Source organism: Sardina pilchardus, chromosome 19 (assembly GCF_963854185.1).
Source record: "Sardina pilchardus chromosome 19, fSarPil1.1, whole genome shotgun sequence".
Classification (NCBI taxonomy): Eukaryota; Metazoa; Chordata; class Actinopteri; order Clupeiformes; family Clupeidae; genus Sardina; species Sardina pilchardus.
In genome coordinates, this window is record NC_085012.1 from 13489613 (window position 1) to 13501538 (window position 11926).

General features: G+C 48.9%; 1 protein-coding gene across 1 annotated transcript in view; it reads right to left on the reverse strand.

Annotated features, from left to right (window-relative positions):
- zbtb16b (zinc finger and BTB domain containing 16b) overlaps positions 1-11926 on the reverse strand; it is a gene marked incomplete in the record, with an annotated part of 54789 nt that overhangs the window by 13523 nt on the left and 29340 nt on the right.

Here is an 11926-nt window from a genome sequence, read left to right on the forward strand (position 1 = left end):
AAATCCATGGAAACTCCCTGTGGCATGCTCATAAAGAGCGGGCTGGGATTGACTCTCTACCAATCAATCAGCGTTCACATACACACACACACACACACACACACACAAACACACACACACACACACACACACACATGTAAAAACCTGAGTGTGTCTGCAGCCAAGCGCTCAGGCATAATGGGAGTTTTGTGCAAATGTATTCTGACAGTCCTCCTAGCCCAGCTAACTCCCTCGCCTCCCCGCTCCTCTCTCTCCTTCCTCCCCTCTCTCTCTTCTCCTCTCTTCCTCTTCCTCTTCCTCTCCTCTCTTTCCTCTCTCGTTTTGCTAGAGGGAGGAATCGATCAGGAGGTGAAATTGTTGCATGAATCCTCAGAGAATTGAGAAGTGGGCAGGACGCTAAATAGAAATACAAAAGACAAATGTGTGTGTGTGTGTGTGTGTGTGTGTGTGTAAATGTTTAAGAATGAAAAGTAGAGGTAGGCCTGGAGATGACCGACACCTCTGAAAGTGTGCAGCTCTAGCTGTCCAATGCCAGCCATAACATCCCCACTCCTCCATCACTCCATCTCTCTATCCCTCCATCCCCACTCCTCCATCACTCCATCTCTCTATCCCTCCATCCTCATACCTCCATCACTCCATCTCTCTATCCCTCCATCTCCACTCCTCCATCACTCCATCTCTCTATCCCTCCATCCCCACTCCACTATCACTCCATCTCTCTATCCCTCCATCCTCATACCTCCATCACTCCATCTCTCTATACCTCCATCCCCATCACTCCATCCCCACTCCTCCATCACTCCATCTCTCTATCCCTCTATCACGCCATCTCCATCCCTCCATCTCTCTATCCCTATCCCCACTCCTGTATCTTTCTATCACTCATTCCCCTCTCTGTCCATCACACTCCTTCTCTCTTCCATCTCTCTATCAAGCCTGCGTTCTCTTTGTAGCGCTCGAAGAATGGCACAAACATCCCTCACAGATCCCTTGTTCACACGTGCACACACACACACACACACACACACACACACACACACACACACACACACACACACACACACACACACACACACACACACACACACACACACACACACACACACACACACACACACACGCGCGCACACACACACACACGCGCGCGCGCACACGCACACGCACACACCTCGTTGTAGCCGCAGAGCAAGCTCCCGGTCAGAGAGTCCGCTCTGGTTAAGGAAACGAGCGGTGAGGCAGAGATGTGCTCCCGGGGAGGAGGGTGCGGGGTGAGGGGGGTGGTTTGAGGCCTCTGGTGTCTTTAGGAATAATTTACCTCGGCCTGGTGCAGAGTGGAGTGTGTGTGAGTGACTGTGTGTACGTGTGTGTGTGTGTGTGTGTGTTGGGGGGGGGGGGGGGGTGGCTCTATTTATAAGCTGGCCAGGCCAAGGAGAGCAGAGGCGAGGAAGAGGAGGAGGAGGAGGAGGAGGAGGAGGAGGAGGGGGGCTGTTCCTGGAGCCGCTGCTGCCCAACAGCAGTTTAATGGAGCTGAAGAGGCTGACAGAGTTCTTTAAGCAGCCTGAATGGCCCATTAATGGGAGAGCCGCTCTCCTCTCCGTTCCTCTCCGCTCCTCTCCGCTCCTCTTCTCTCCTCTCGGGGAGAGGAAGTGTCACTACCTCACCTCCTGTCCCCTCTCTCTCTCTCTCTCGCTCTCTCTCCCTCTCTCCCTCCCACTCCGTCTCTATCTTTCTCAGAGTGGTTATCTCTCTCTCACTTGCTGTTGGCTGGAAATTGCTCTGCGCTCCCCCCCCCCCCCTCTCTCTCTCTCTGTCACTTTCTCTCTTATTCTTACTCACTCTCTTTACCGCTCTCTCTTTTTCTCTCTCCATGTTTTTTTCTCTCTATCTTAGGCTTCTCTCTTTCAGTTTCTTTCCGTCTCAGTTTCTCTCTTTCAGTTTTTCTCTCTCTTGTTCAAACTTGCTGTCTGCTCTCTCTCTCTTTCTCTCTCTCTCCAAAACTCTAGCCATCTCAAGCATGTTCCCTATCCTGTACTCCCCCTCTCCATCTTGCTCACTCTCTCTCTCTCTCCTTCCCCCTCTTCCTCCACTCCCTCTCTCCTCTCTTCCTTCTCTCCTCTACAACACTTTCAGCCTTCCACCCCTGGAGGGCGGCTCAGCCTGTTTGACAAGCACAGACAGACAGAGATAGAGAGGCCTGACACACCCAAACCTGCAACACACACACACACACACACACACACACACACACACGTTTTCACCAGGAGCTGGACAGAGAGCACATGAGAGCTGTCTGCTCACTGTTGTCTCTCTTTCTCTCACTCTCTCTCTCACACACACACACACACACACACACACACACTCACGACTGTGTGCTGTCCAGTGGTATTCCCACCACCAGAGGGCTGAGGAGGGCAGTGGTGATGATTGGAATGCAAATACACACACACACACACACACACACAGGCTATGGTCATTTGTGTGTGTTTGTGTAGTCTAGATATGTTTGTATATGTATGTGTCTGCTGGTGCATATAGGACATGTAGTGTTGCTATGTGTGTGAGAGTGCATATGTTTCTGCAGGGTGGGTGTGTGTTTATTGATATGTCTAATTTGTGTGTGTGTGTGTGTGTGTGTGTAGGGGGTTGGAGCAAGTAGAGGTGAAACTATAGCCCTGTAACACACAATGTTACCAATGAAATGTGCTTTTCTGGAGTTGATTCATAACGTGCCTGACTTTAGCCTACTGATTGCTTTAATTGTGTGATATTCCCACTTCCCCCGTTCCAGTAGGAAGACGTGGTCCAGGGGGGAATTTCCCACCCGCCCGCCCCCCCGCCCCCCTTCTCCGCAGCAGGCACAGGCGCCTGCAAACCATATAGGGCGCCCACTGCCCACACGGTGACATATGATTGACTCGACGTGCAAATGAGCAATAGAGAACTGATTAGCGCAAATTAAAGCCAAAAAAAAGGCCTTTTTTTCTTTTTTGCAAACACTCGTACCGCCCCCGGGAAGATGCCGCTAGCCCGTATGAGAAAACGCCCCTGTGTGTGTGTGTGTGTTTCAGTGTGTGTAGGGGGGTTGGTGCAAGCAACTTAGAGCAGGACTTAGAGCAAAGTGGCTGTGTTTTTGTGTAGTGTGTGGGTGGGTGTGTAGGTATCATGTGTGTAGCATAGAGTGTGTGTTTATGTGTGTGTGTGTGTGTGTGGGTGTGTGTGTAGGGGGGTTGGGGCAAGCAGCATGGAGAGGACTGAGAGCAGAGAGGCTGCTTTGTTAGGAGCGGGGGCAAAGGTCGCGGGGGCAGCGGGGCAGATGTGAAAACTCTGAGGCCAGAGGGGGAGGGGTGTGTGTGTGTGTGTGTGTGTGAGGGGGGGGGCATCTCTGTGCGGCCCCCGCTGACACAAAGGACAATGAGCACAAAACCTGCCCGCGCGGCCGGAGAGGACCTGAGAGAGACCCGCCGCAGGAACCCTGCAGAGACCCCCCCACCACCATCACCACACGAACCCCCCCCCCCTTCTCCTCCGCCGCTCGGACGGGCCCTCATGCAACCTGAGCTTCACACACACACACATACACACACACACACACACACGGCTCACCAGAGGCCCTGAAACACACACCCTGTATGTGTGTGAGAGACCCTCTTCGTCCAGTCAGTCATGTGTGCATTCATTCGTTCATTTACCAACGCATTCCTTTGTCACCCCCCCATCCATTTGTCCATTCATCCTACTATTCATTCATTCTTTCATTCATTGATTCATTCATTCATTCACATGATCACCTCATCATTGCCGTGGTAACAGCCTTCAGGGCTGTCTATCTTAAGGCCTAGAGCCTACTGTATGCGGTCAACTCACCCCAACACCAGAGTAATGCAACAGCCAAACAAAAGAGTCAACAATAAAACACACACACACACACACACACACACACACACACACACACACACACACACACACACACACACACACACACACACACACACACACACACACACTCTAGCCTCCTGTTTGATCAGGGGGGGCTAAGTCCATAATGTGTGTTAAAACATAAAAGATAAAAACAAACAAACAATCAGACAGAGCCTTGAGCAGAGTCTCCCACAGAGAGCTGGATGCATGTTCACACACAGACACACACACACACTCTCTCTCTCTCACACACAGTCTTAATTAACATGTCTAATACCAGGCATCTGCTACTGGAGATACTTCTCAAGCGCACCACTCGCTTTCAAACATGTTCCAATCATTAGAGCATCAAATATCAGTGGGAACCTAAGGAATCGGGGGAGGGCAAGAGGGGTGGGGTGAGAGAGAAAGAGAGAGAGAGAGAGAGAGAAAGAGACAGAGAAATAGAAAGAATGAGAGATAGAGGATAGAGAGAAAAAGAGAGAAATAGAAAGAGAGAAAGAGAGAGAGCTAGCCAGTGCAGGCGGCCCATCTTAAGATCACGTTGAGCCGAGCATCTCGGCTCTCTGTTCTCCAATCCTGCGAATCCCTTTTAATCAGATATGCGGCGAGCCGTCGCTTCGAATACGAAGCGGGTAATTAGTAAACAGGGGGCATCGCGGCGGCTTCATTGGCATTCGAGTGGGGTTAGCGTGTTGCATTTAAAATTCAGCCTGATGAGGTCTACAAAATCAAACCATTTGTTACTGCTATTGAAGGGCCTTCAGGCAACAGGCAATTAAATTGGAATTAGTGTTGAGAATGAGATACAGAAGACTCATAGCCAGAAGGAGAAAACTGTCAGGATGATTTCTAGACCTCCATCACAACAACAGTTACGGACACTTCAGAGTAAACAATCTGATCTCTCTGGGTTAGCGCACCTACGCTACCTGGTTCCGTGCAGTTCAAACGGGGGAGTTTTTATGTCTCAGTCCTCATCTCATATTTCACACGCGTTGCACAGTTGCCTTTATTCTCCCTGAGAGCCACAAATTGGAGACAAAGACACAAAGGGAGATGTATTCTTCAAACAGCCCTCGCCCAACAGGTGAGCGCGTCGTGCAGGTGAGCTAGTCTCTGGCGGAGCCTGTTCGTGCCTCCCCCTTCAGCCAAACAACACAAACACTTACAATACAAAACTGCACATAAAAAAAAACACTCTTTTTTCCGCCATTGACGTCTCTCTGCAGTAGCTCTCCTGAACTGTGTCCGAACCCCTTGGTCTATCAGAACCACTCACAGGAACCCAGCGCCGTGTCCAAACCCCATTGCTCATCAGAACCACTGAAAGGAACCCAGCACCGTGTCTAAGCCCCATTGCTCATCAGAACCACTGAAAGGAACCCGAAACCATGCCCAAACCCGTGGGACTATCAGAACCACTCACAGGACCCGAAACCATGTCCAAACCCGTGGGCCCATCAGAAGAACTCTCAGGAGCCCAGATCCCATGAGCACTCTCTTGGTTCTCCTCATCTTTTTTTTTTTTTTTGGGGGGGGGTCAGAGACATTCCTGCTGCTGTGCAATTATGTGGCCGCAGCCAGTGCCTGTGTCCGTGCCTGTGCGGCGGAATGCATTGTACCTTAGCGCTACGCTATGATTTATCCCTGCGGCCATCTGGACAGTGAGAGCACAATGCGGCTTAGGGGCCAGAGTGACCCTCTGCATTCTCCGCGCCCGCTGGCTTGACCCCCTTACACAGCTAAGCTTTTATACGTCGCCCCCTCCTTTAGAACCCCACACTGACCAGCCTCTTTTCCCACTCAGGGCTGTGGTCAGAGCTTCTCTCCCTCTCTCTCTCTCTCTCTCTCTCTCTCTCTCTATCCCCCTCTCTCTCTCTCACACAGGAACAAAAGGCTTGCACTGCCCCCTCGCCTGAAGGGAGGAAACAGCCGTCGCGGCAGTGTGTGTGTGTGTGTGTGTTTTTTTTTTTTTTGCCCGCATTCTCTTTTTTAAGACTGTAATTGAGAGCAGACGGCTGATGTGTAAAATAATCAGCCGCTATTGGATGCCATGATAAACAAATTACCAAAAAAAGATGGACGTGCGTGTGTGACTGAGGTGTGTGTTTGTGTTGTGCCTTAAACAAGCTTGTGGACAAAGACTGTTTGTGGCTCGAACTGCTTTTTGCTTTTTGGAGACGCGTTTGCAGACGGTGGGTTTTGGCGTGATGACCAGAGGCTCTGGTGCCTCACACACACACACACACACATACATACACACACACACACACACACACACACACACACCACTGCTTCTCCGTGGCCCTTCACTACACATGTGTCCCTTTATATCACTCAAGTCTTTCAATAAGACAGGAGAGAACAAAAAAGCATACGGAATGCTATTAAAGATATGTGAATGCAAGTGGAAGCGTGTTCGTGTGTGTGTGCGTATGTGTGTATGGTGTGTGTGTGTGTGTGTGTATGGTGTGTCTATGTGTGTGTGTGTGTGTGTGTAGCCTTGATATCTGCATGGTCTGGTCACATTATTCCGAGAACAGTACAGTGCATTTAAAGAAGACAAACCCGTGTGACGGAACAGGTGGCAGCTGACCTAGAGTAATGCATTTAAAAGCCTCCATTCTTCCACAAATATGTCCCATCTAGAGCGGACAAGAACATGGGAGAAAAAAACACCAACGTCCATTTAAGAGAAGAGAAAAGGTGGCCAATTTATCAGAGAATACCACTGCTGTTCTCGCAAAACAAAAAAACATGTGACAGCCTCAATGAACTTACAGCATTGACATGTAATTCTCTTTTTTTGCTCCTTATTCACTCATAATAAAAAAAATAAAAAAACTGACATAAATCTTTTCAATCAGTCTGAATGTCTGTGTTAGAGTATCTCTGTGTATGAATGCATTACAGGGACAACAACGGTGTCATGTATCTTAAGTGTCGCAGGTAGCAAGAAAGCCTTGTGGAAAGTGAGGTAAAATATTCAATGTGACTGAATAAGCTACTATTCAATGGGGACACCTCTGGATTCAACCTTGACAGAATCGAGGCTTTGTGTCCCCTGAATCACTGCAAACACATACAACACCACTCTCTGCTGCTGCCAGATCGTGTGCTGGTTTTGTTGAGTGTAGTATGCGCTGTGACCAGCAGGGGGAGCTCTGAGGAGCAGCAGTGAGCGCTCAGACCTGAAATAACCCCCCAGACAGCCCAGGCCAACCCAGCCCAACACACACACACACACACACACACACACGCTGGTTTATTCAGCAGCTCTCAGCCCTCCAGGAGAACCGTGGACGCGCTGAAAGCCTCCTTCCCTCCTGCCCTCTCTTTTCCTCCACCACTCCTCTGCTTTGCACATTACCGACTCCCCGCTGTGTGTGTGTGTGTGTGTGTGTGTGAGTGAGTGTTTCAGGCTGAGGCATGAGTGTATGATAACCTCTGACACCACTGAGAGGCTGATGAGGTTAGCAATCATCCACCTGCAGCCCTTCCAACAAACACCATGACTATCCCATCACATGCTCCACAACAAACGCTATTCAACACTACAAACACCATGACTGTACCACAAGCGCCATTAAAAAAATTATTCAATACTTTAAACGCTATTCAACACTACAAACACCATGACTGCACCACAAGCGCCATTAAAATATTTAATACTTTGAATGCTATTCAACATTATGACTTGTCCCAAACTCTCCACTACAAATGCTATTCAACACTACAAACACATGACCTTGTCCCAAACTCTCCACTACAATCACTATTCAACACTACAAACACCATCTATGTGTGAACATAATCAATCACAGAAAATAACACCACCTAACATCTCAATTACCATACAACACTATGAATACCATTACTGTATCTATCGAGCACCACCCATCACTACAAACACCATCTAACACTTTAAAGACCACTCATCACTGTAAACTCCACCTACAAACACACTTACTCAAACAAACACACAAACAGTCATCCCCACGTTACCAACTCCACAAACACCACACACACCCATATACACTCCTATAAACCCACCCTCCACAAACTCACTGTTATACACTCATCCCTGCAGTAGGCTGATCTCTCTCTCCAAACACACACCGGGCCTGGTGAGAACACACACACACACACACACACACACACACACACACACACACACACACACACACACACACACACACACACACACACACACACACACACACACACACACACACACACACACACACACACACACCCCCCCCACCCCCCCCCCCCCCGCCGCAAGTGACTGCAGCCCTAGTTCGACTGAGAAAAGCCACTGGCCTACATTTTATGCGGAGACGCAAACAGAGCTCAAGATTTATTTCCTCTTTAATCCATTCTGTGAAAATATTGTAAAATAAAATATTTAACGAGATACAAACTAATCTCAAATGATGGAGTTGGAAAAATAATTTCAAATAATCTAAAAGAATGGACTTAGCTCCTCACAGGCAGGATAATAAGATTTTAATATGAGAAAAAGACTCTAAAATTCAATTGCAAATAATGTTTTTAATTCATTTGTAAGGTATTAATTTCCCATCTTGGCACTGAAATTAGTTAATGGAAAAGCTTGTAAAGACATTCTTTCCTTTTGTCAGACTGCAGTAGTTGGTAGTTGGTGTGGGTGTGCATCCTGTAACTGTGTGAATCTCTGTTTTCCCCCCAAACTCCCCTCATCCCCCCCCCGTCCCCGTAAGAGGCTTTGCGGTGGAGTCAGACCCATAGAGCACACGGTGGGGGGTGGGTGGATGTGGGTGTGTGTATGTGTGTGTGGGGGGGGGGTGCGGGGGTCGGTGGGCCAGGGTTGCGGGGGAATAAAGGCTTTCTAATTGACGTGTCGGCGCTCTCCATTTTTCCCAGGCTGCAGAGAAGGCCAGCTGACGAGCCCTCACTGTACAAAAGACAGCGGGTTTACTCTAAAATCACTCCCTCGACCTCCGACCCCCCGGCCCTGCACCCCTCAATAGCATTAAAATAATAAACACTCTGACGTCATCAGCCGAGGCTCGGACGCGCCGCGAGATTGGCTGCCCGGGGATGATCAGTATCTTTTGCTTTTACAGAACTGCGTGGTTATTAGTTTGTCAAATGCTGAAACTCTAACTCAGCCCAGCCAGTGTGGGAGCAGCCCCATAAAACACTAACCAGCCGGGTCTATTCTCAGCCACGTGTGACTACATTAAACACACACTCACCTACCAAATGTAACCGAACCCGTGTGCGTGACTGTATGACCTCTTCGGAGACCGGAATGACAAACAGAACAGGGTTGCCGCCGTGCTATATTTAACTACAAAAATATGAACAACAAAACATTGCATAACCAACATCTATAAGTGTATTTATAGGAACGATGTTATGTGTGCAAGTGTCGGTGACATGAGGGATAGTGCTTGGAGACTGTAGTTACAGCACAAGGATTTAGGCTTAGTTTTCCATTGAGCAGGAGTTGCCTCGTGTCTGGGGGGTAGGGGAGGGGTGGTTTGGGGGCGGTAGAGAGGGGTAAACATGAGGGGTGGGGGCGTGTGTGTATGTGGGGGGGTCCACCGGCTTTCATCCCTGGCAAATACCCACAGACACGCAGGGAAAACATAGCTGTGAGACATTCCACCTGGAACAGGAGATCAGATTCCTGCCACAAACACACACACACACACACACACAAACACACGAGAGGGTGTACAAACTAGCAGCGCACGCACACACACACACGCACACACACACACACACACACACACACACACACACACACAGGATGTGGCCAGCCTTTGTTTGGTGTATTCACTTATCACCACTGCTTTATCTCACGCGCACTGGACAAGAATTAGCCCGTGGCTCTGAATCGGCTGCTGTTTGGCCAAATGAAGCCCAGGCGTTGTCTGATGTCTACAAAGACTGAATGGGGGTTAGGGATTTGAGCCTTGCTAAATTTGAAGAGCGGTAAATTTGTCAAATCGACAAACCTTGTCACCAGGCAACCAGGGCTCTGCTGGCCTTTGTTTGGGGTGAAGAGCGCAGGTTAATCCCTGCATTCACAGCAGCCGTTACTTGGGTCTTTTCAGCAGCGCGCGCGCACCACACACACACACACACACACACACACACACAGAGCCTCCTATCAGCTCAGCGAGCACTCTTGTGGTGTCACACTGTAAGGGTGAGTGAGGAAGGATCTCACAGCCACAGTCAGAAAAAATGGAATAAAAACAAACTAACCAAAAAAATTAAATCAAAAAAAAAAAAAACAACAACAAAAAACACTCCTCCAGCCCAGTGTGGGGTGCATAATGGCTCTGACACAGCACCTGAAATCATGATGGAGGCTGATGGACATGTTACACTAAGGTGGACAGTCACTAACAACCAACGTGTGTGTGTGTGTGTGTGTCTATATGTGTGAGTGTGTGTGTGTGAGAGAGAAAGAGACAGAGAGAGTCTGTGTGTGTGAGTGTGTGTGAGAGAGAGAAAGTAGGGAGACACCACACACACACACACACACACACACACACACAGACTCTCACACACAACACACACACACACACACACACACACTGGCCTGATGTGTTATCAAAGCCTGATGTAATCCATGGGATCCTGATGGCCATGTGGCCCTAACTAGGGCTTGAAATTGGCCACAGGACAGAGACACCGCCTCCTAGAGGGGTGTGTACATGTGTGTGTGTGTGTGTGTGTGTGTGTGTGTGTGTCAGCAGGGCCAGGAAGTCAGAGCCTTAAAAGAAACTTCAAAATAAAGACCCAACTTCAGAAAAAACAAAACAAAATACTACTGAAGACTCTTGAGCCACAGTCTGCTAATGAACCATCAAAACAGCAATATTCATCCGACTAAAATGTATACTAGTATGACTAATATCATCACAAAAATCTGTTTGCAAGACTTACACTAACACTAAATAGTGTGAATGTGACACATTTCTAATGAGCATTTGATCTTTATTATGGTGTTAATTCTCCATTTAAAGGTATGTGATACATTATTGATGCTATTACTAGTATTGGTCAAGCAGCTCCTGCTTGGGAAGGGCCAGGGTGTAATGGCCGTGATGTTTGTTGTTGTCACTCGATCCCCTTTCCACACATTCCACCTTCATGTTGCTTCACTTGAGCTTTAGGCTGGGAAAGGCTCTGGTGTGGTGTGTGTGTGTGTGTGTGTGTGTGTGTGTGTGTGTGTGTGTGTGTGACTGTGTGTGTGTGTGTGTGTGTGTGGACAATGTGTCCATTCTAACACCCTCAGTTCCAGCCCACCCTGCCATGCAAGGGTCATGCAGTTCTCCACACACACACACACACACACACATACATGCAACACACATGTGTCTGAGTGTGCAGTACCTGGTGTGACCCGGGCCGTCGTGTGTGCATGAGTGTGTGTGTGTGTGTGTGTGTGTGTGTGTGTGTGCGTGTTCAGACTGAGACACAGGCCCCGGGTGACCCTGGCGGCGGGCCCTGCTGATGAGTGTATGTGAGTGTGTGTGTGTGTGTGTGTGTGTGTGTGTGAGAGGCGGTGTAATCTGGCCGGGTGAGGAACAGCCTCTTTAATTATTAACACAACAAGAGATACGCGCTCGTGTTTAACCACTGTTTATTGGGTGGCCCAGTTCGCCACCGTCACACGCTGTTCCCAGCCACAGCTTCCCATGTTCTGTTCCAGCTCCCAAAAAAATGGCTCGCATATTTTCCCGTCCGCTGACGACTAAAAATAAAAAAGGCACAAGAGGAGCTCCAGGAATTCAGCTGAGGGCAATGTGTGTCTGAGTGTGTGTGTCTGTCTGTGTGTGTATCTACTTTGTGTGTACTGTATGTCTGTGTGAGTGAGTGTGTGTACGAGACTGTGTGTGTGTGTGTGAGTGAGTGTGTGTATGAGACTGTGTGTGTGTGTGTGTATGTGTAGTATGAGACTGTGTGCGTGTGTGTGTGTGTGTGTGTGCGTGTGTGT